This window comes from Nelumbo nucifera, chromosome 1 (assembly GCF_055504915.1).
Source record: "Nelumbo nucifera cultivar China Antique chromosome 1, China Antique-T2T, whole genome shotgun sequence".
Classification (NCBI taxonomy): domain Eukaryota; kingdom Viridiplantae; phylum Streptophyta; class Magnoliopsida; order Proteales; family Nelumbonaceae; genus Nelumbo; species Nelumbo nucifera.
Window position 1 is genome coordinate 127,160,388 of NC_142649.1, and position 7,103 is coordinate 127,167,490.

The following is a 7,103-nucleotide window of genomic DNA, read 5'->3' on the forward strand; positions in this document are numbered from 1 at the left end:
ACTTTCAGTTTTTTTTTTTTTGCATCAAATTCGTAACCACCTGACAGAGAAAAACGAAGGAAAAAAACACAAAACCGAAAAAGGTTTTTTCTGGTTCTTTGAGTTTTGTAATGAAGAAGAAGAGAAAGCTGGCTCTTATTCCATTCAAGATCAAGTTCGGAGGTGCCTTTCAAGCCCACTCCAGTTCAAGATTAAGTGTTGGAGTTAAGAATCCCACTCCAATTCAGATTTGGTGATTCTTCTTCCTTTTTCTACTTCTCAGTTAAGATTTACAGCAACTTGGTGAGATCTAAACCTCTATTTGTGTTGTATCCACCTTGCATTTGGTGGTGTTAATGTTGTTCTTGTGAGCCAAGGATTATTTCCTTGATGTTTGTAAGCCTCTAGTTGCAACTAAAGAAGACTTTTATACCCATTAATTTCTGAATTAGTGGAAGACTTTTATGGACCATAAGTCCCGTGGTTTTTCCCCGATTTTGGGGTTTTCCACGTAAAAATTCTGGTGTGCTATTGTGTGGTGATTGTTATTTGTTTTTCTGTTACTTGGCTGAATTGTTTACTTGTTATTATTGTTGTTGGCAAACCCATTTTGACACACAAATTTGGGGGAAAGGTTCTTGTTGTCCTGGGATTGGTTTTACATTCATTTCTGCTACTATAGTGTAACTTGCCCAACAGATTTCTGTCTCTGTCTTCGTTTCCGTTTTCAGTCTCCATCTCCGCCTCCATTTGCGTCGTTGTGGAGGAACCATTGCTTGCGGAATTGCATACCAACATGGCTTCTAATTTCAGAGGAGCTTTGGTTCAAGATGCATGCAGCCAACCCTGTTTCAGGCAAGCTCTGGTTTCAGAGGTTCATCCTTCTCTACACTTCTCTACACTTTGGTCTGAGATGGAGTTTCTCCTATGATAAAAAACCCAACTGATCCTTTCAGAGGTTCATCCTTCTCTACACTTCTTCACTGGAATTTGGAATTCAGATTAATTGTTGGGATTTTGCATGAGGTTGACTACACTGCATATGCCTTCAACACTCCCCCTGTCACCTAGAATCCATGCCAAAAGCCTTCACGTTTTACTTGTCTATGGCAAAATACGATTCCACCACAAAGCAGACAGTGAGTGAGTACCATCGCCAATCGAGTTCTACATCTGATGTGCAAGTAGAAGATTACAGATGCTGAAGATATTGAGTGGTGGTTTAGAAGAGAGTGTTGTGCGCACTTTCATTCAATCTAATGTCGTTTAATATTTTCAATGTGATGCTCAGTCTCCAAGTAGAAATTGTTGCAGGCTTGTGCCTTTGATAAAGAGAGAGAATGTGGTGATTGAAGTTAGTGTTGGATTTTAATCTCATAAGAGATTAAATCCAATGGGTTTGATTGGTCAATTACATGAGAAATTGCACCTGCACACTTGATTGAAAAATTATCTTTTTTCTCTTACAAAACCTTGTAAGAGGCGCTTTTGAGGCACACTTTACTCACTTCGCACGCACCCGCGTGGCTCGCGAAGGGCGGCTTTGGTTTTGGTGCGATGCTGATCGTTGATCACCATTGATGAGATCAACGGTCACGATTCGATCGGGTGTGATCAAGAGGCACAATTCAAAGTAAACAGTCGTTAACAATTGTTAACAGGCACCTGTTCAAGGTGCCTTCTCTAAACCAGCACCTACATTTTCTTCATACCTCTTCATAAACTATTTAAGGTGCATGATAGACTTCAAAAACACACATTTTCGAAATCCACTCTCTCTCTCTCTCTCTGTCCGGTCTACTACAGTCTCACAGAAGATTTCTTCAGAGATTCTTCAACTTTGCTAGTTGCAGATTCTCACCCAAGGCTCTGTTGTATCCTGTGAACGGATTTTCCTGTAACCCAACAGCAAACTCAGTGAAACTGAGTGGGGGTAAATAACGTTCTAAAGATAGTGTCTTCAAACGCGCCTCAGAGCTTCTCCTCCAAAGTTATAGTGACCCCATTTTCCTAGCAGTTAGTGTATGTAGGGAAGGTGAAATTAGTGTATGGGTAGGTCAGAAAGATGGTTGAACCTCATTAGAATCCAATATGTAGAATGTTTAACGTTTTCCACTATATGCCAATTCCAAAATTCGAGTAAAACCCATTTTGTTTGTCTTCAACACTTCGCATTCTTCTTCTTGCCATTGATATTCATGTTTCTAGGGTAGTCAAAACCATTTCTTTCATTGATTTCGATGCCTATAGATGGATTATCAGAAAACAAAATATTTTGTTTTCGGGCAAAAAGGAAATTAGAGATGGAAATAGAGATGGAACTGGAGATGGAATCAGAGTCAAAGATGGAGATGGAGATGGAGACGAAGACTCAGATGGAATAGATAAAGGGTATTTTAGAAATTTAAAAAAAAATATCAGTCACGTGATGTCACATGTGAACCGAATGTGATGGAAAATGAATAGAGGGTTCGGATGTAGTAGGCACGTTAGTAAGCACAATGAGTGAGCAGCTAATAGTTGTGTGACACATGTCCCAGCTAATGTGCCTTTCTTCTAGACGTTTTTATTCAGTTAGGAATTATCTATTATTTTATTATTTGTATCAAAAGAATTAAAAATAAAAAAAAACAATAAAAAAGGAAAACCTGTTCGAGTTAATGCGCATTTCTCTCCAACCTAATGCCGTTTTGGGTTCTCCCACCTCTTGACCTTCAGTTGCTCTTTGAATTGCCCAAACATTGATGAAGACTCTGGTTTTAACTGGGATATGGTAGCCATTAAATTGGTAGCTCTAATGGACTCTCTTGGAATCAAAAAGAGAGCAGGAGGATGTAATCTTAGAGTCTCTTTGATAACAGCTTTTAAATAAGCCATATGAGGAATGCCATCTTCTTCAAACTTGGATTTCTTACCTAAGGGAAGAAATCTCGAGCACTAAACATTCCCAAAAGTGACGTTACCTCCCTTGTCAAAGGTCCGATCCGTCTGCTATTGTCATCTTCTTCTTCAAACTTGCTACTGAAAGCAGCTCTAGAAACCAAGTTATCAGATAGAATGGGAAGTAACTCGCTTACATTAATTGAGTTGCGCAACTGACATGCGTGAGATATCTTCTCGATCAAAAGAGCAACCTCTTCTTCCCTTATAAATCTGAATGACTGCACTCTCTTGACGCTCAAGTGGCGGAGAACAGAAATCTTCTTCATCTGTCTCCAGTAGTCGCCGTAGGGTGCAAACCCCTAGTCATTGCAGCCATAGAGAAGCTTCTTTGCAGCAGTTGTAGCAGGCCTAGTTGCAAAGTATGTATCTTGGATCTTAGTGATCTCCATAGACATCTCTGAGGAGGAAACGACGAGCAGAGGGACACTGCCCAAATGCAATAGCATGAGCGGCCCATACTTTTGAGATAGGGCCCTGAGAGAGCGGTGGGGAAGCGTGCCAAGTTGGTGAAAATTGCCGATGATTGGAATCCTCGGTGGAGACGGTGGCAACTTGACCGAACATCTCCGGAGTCTGAACAGGAAGACAAAAGAGAAGAGGAGAAGAAAAGGGAGTGACAAGAAAGGCAACAGAATTCCTTGCTGCTCGGCCATTGGAATGCTCCAAGAGGCAGGGGTTGGCAGGGTGCAGGTCGACTATGTTTATGACAAATACAAATGAACAACCTTGTCTCACTCCTAGTTAATAAGTTTTAACTAATAAATTGAAACCGTAAAGCATATATAGGGATGATTAGATTATAATCACCTAATATTAGATGAATGGGTTTCTTGAGACAAATGGCAGGTGAGAGCTTCAAGAACTCCTGCCCTAGCCAAGTTGAGTGCCTGCCCCAACCAACCAGTTGCCGCCGGCTAAAGGTCAAGAGGTGGGAGAATCCAAAACAGCGGAAGGTTGGAGAGAAAGGCATATTAATTGGGATAGGTTTTCCTTTTTTATTGTTTTTTTATTTTTAATTATTTTAACACAAATAATAAAATAATAGATAATTCCTAACAGAATAAAAACGTTTAGAAGAAAGGTGCATTAGTTGGGACAGGTGTCACATAGTTATTAGATACTTTGTGTTTACCAAACGTGCCTACTACATCCCAACCCAATTAATAGTAAGAGAAATTTTAGACAACTATTCAAAACTTAAAGGATACTTTAAGATAATATATAAACAGAATTCCCCCCCCCCCCCAAAAAAAAAAAAAAAAACTATTTGATGAAACGGTACAAAATCTCAACTTCTGATCAACGAGAAATTAAAAAGTCGCCTGCCTTGGGCCCTAAAGAGGTCATGGGTTTGGGCTTTGACCATTTGAAAGGGAGACGCAACATTTGGACATCCCACAACGAATCCCACTGAATGGGAAAAAGGAAATCCCTGGTCTCAGAGCTATAAATCCTGACCATGACCCAATTCAATGGCTGTTATTCAATTCAATCCCAAGAAACCCATTTCCTAGCACTTTCATAGGATTTTTGAATGGTTTACTTATATTCCCTAGGGAATTGGGCTGGGCTTAGCACCTTTGATGATTATAGCCCAGGCTGGGCCTGAGATTTTTGGGCCGATCTGGACCAGGCTGAAAATGATCAGTCTAACGAGGGGCATTTTCTAGATGTAACACACATCAGCATCAGCAGTTGAATGTAATTATAAAGCGCGAATATTCATTAAGTAATAAGAAAGGATCTAATGGCTTACATTTTGATAGCAAACATGACGCACAATGGCAGCTCGCAGGACAGCAAACAATTGGGATTAAGTAGGCTGAGCTGAGAAATACGAGGGGCAGATGACCGATATGGCAGGTCTGAATTGGCCACAAGATCTCTCCAAATTTGCAGAAATGGAAGATTTTTTGATCGGGTCACAAGCAAGGTTCAAAAATTCGTTAAGTATTAGTCCATGCGTATCGTATCGGGAGCACCCTGATACATTCCTACAAAGGTGTATCGGGGTTTTGACCGGTTCAGGGGTGGGGAAATCTTAAACTGGTCCCTCTGAACAGGATTTAAAAAAAAGTTTAAAAAAATAAAAAAAAAAACAATACCGATACTGCCTGATACACCCTCGGGCGTATCAATAGTTAGAACCTTACTCACAAATAAGGAGCTTTCCTAAGGAGAGAATTCACATTTATGCCCCACAAACACCCCACAACATATCCTGTATTGGGAACATCTCCCACTAACAACTTAGGGAGATGTTTCCAATGCATGCTGCTGAGATGTGCAGCGCACCCTCACACTGCATTCAGCTGTGCATTTGCAACATCTCTTGTACTTGTATCAGTGTATGTTGTCATTCATGGAGATGCATGGCTGCGACAAGGTTTAAAATCTCAATACGATACACCCGATATGGGGCGTATCGTATCATATCTTTTAAAAATAGATACAGGATACGCATAAAAATCGTGCATATCGTCTTTTTTCATGTGTATTGGACCCGTATTGGAGGCGTATCAGAGCGTATCGGAGGTGTATCAATAGCATATTGACAGTCAAAAACTGAAAAAATATAAAGGGGAAAAGTAAGCTTCTTTTCCCTGAAATAAGCTTTCTTTCACCCCCCTAAATGACTCTAAAACTCCAAATCCCATTCATAGAGTCCCAGATTTGAAAAAATTTGCAAGAAACAAGTGTGAATCGTTAATATTTTTTAAAGATTTTTCAAATTTTGAAAAAAATATGGTAAAAATAGGTTTTATAATATCTTATAATTTCTTTTTTTCTTGAATTTATAAATTTATGTTAATCTACATTTCTTACATTCCAAATCATAATTTTTTTTGTGTTATCTGTAGATTTATGGAAATTTCATGAAGATATTTGGGGAAAATATAAATTAACAAAAAATTTGACAATGTAATTTTTTCTCTGCCTATAAAGACTAAATATGTTTTATATCTATGGATTTATCTATCATATCCATAGAGCGATTGAAATTTCTTCTTTAATATTTTTTATTTTTTATATTTTTAGAATTAAAAAATAAATAATAATTAATTATATTTTATCATTTGATCACAACAATTGAATATATTATAATTCTATGGATGATCATATCCAAACACCAATTGAAATTTCTTCTTTAATAATTTTTTTATTTTTATATTTATAGAATAAATAAATAATTAATTAATTATATTATTTCATTTGATCACAATGATTGAATATATTATAATTCTATGGATGATCTATCATATCCACAAAGAATATGAAATTTCTTGTTTAGTAACTATTTTTTTAATATATTATATAATGTTTATTTATTTATTTATATTTTTGGAAATAAATAATAAATAATTATTATTTAAATAGTAAATTATTATTTTTTAAATAATAAATTATTATTAATTATATTTTCATTTAGAAGTTGTGCCAATGCATATTTTATGGTTGGATAGGAGAGTTGGGTATTTCCCATCACATAAAACATTAAAATTTAAGAATTATAATTTATAAATTATAGTTAAGCATATGATTTTTAATGAAATTATAATTAACTACAATATATTTCTTCAGAAAACTATTAGAATATATTAATTTAATGTATATACACCTCATTGAGGTCTTATATTTAGTGTTGTTGATGTATTTTTATAATTTATTAAAGTATTTATAGTGTTTCCAAGTGTATCTATGCGTATCTTAGTTTTTCTCTGATACGCATGCGTATCCAAGGTGTATCTCGATACATCTCTTAAAATTGCTTTCCTGATACACTTGGTGTTTCCGATAGTTTGAACCTTGAACTGCGATAGTAGGTGAGATTGGTTTGAGGAACAAATCCAGTTTCTTTAGGCTAACCACCTTTCAATCCTTGCATCCATATGTGCTCCACCTTTTGTTAGTGTTTTGTCAAATAATATTGGCTATTGAAAATTCTAACATTAAAATTGTTCAAAAAGCAAGGTTTATTTTGGCCACGTGGTAAGGGTTTTCATGCCAAAATTTTCTCCATTAATAGAAGAAAAGGAGCTTAAGCTCCATTTGTTTGCAGCGTTATTTCATTTAACAAGTACAAATAAGAAGAATGGCAAATTCTGGTTCACTTCTGTTTTGGGTTTTACTTTTATTTTTCTTCAGACTTAAATACAAAGAATCATGAAATGTCATATTGT

At 36.5% G+C, this 7,103-nt stretch overlaps 1 pseudogene; it reads right to left on the bottom strand.

Moving 5' to 3' along the window:
* Positions 1-2,772: 2,772 nt before the first annotated feature.
* LOC148803802 (cytochrome P450 71A1 pseudogene) lies at positions 2,773-3,575 on the bottom strand (annotated as a pseudogene).
* Between the last annotated feature and the right edge of the window lie 3,528 nt (positions 3,576-7,103).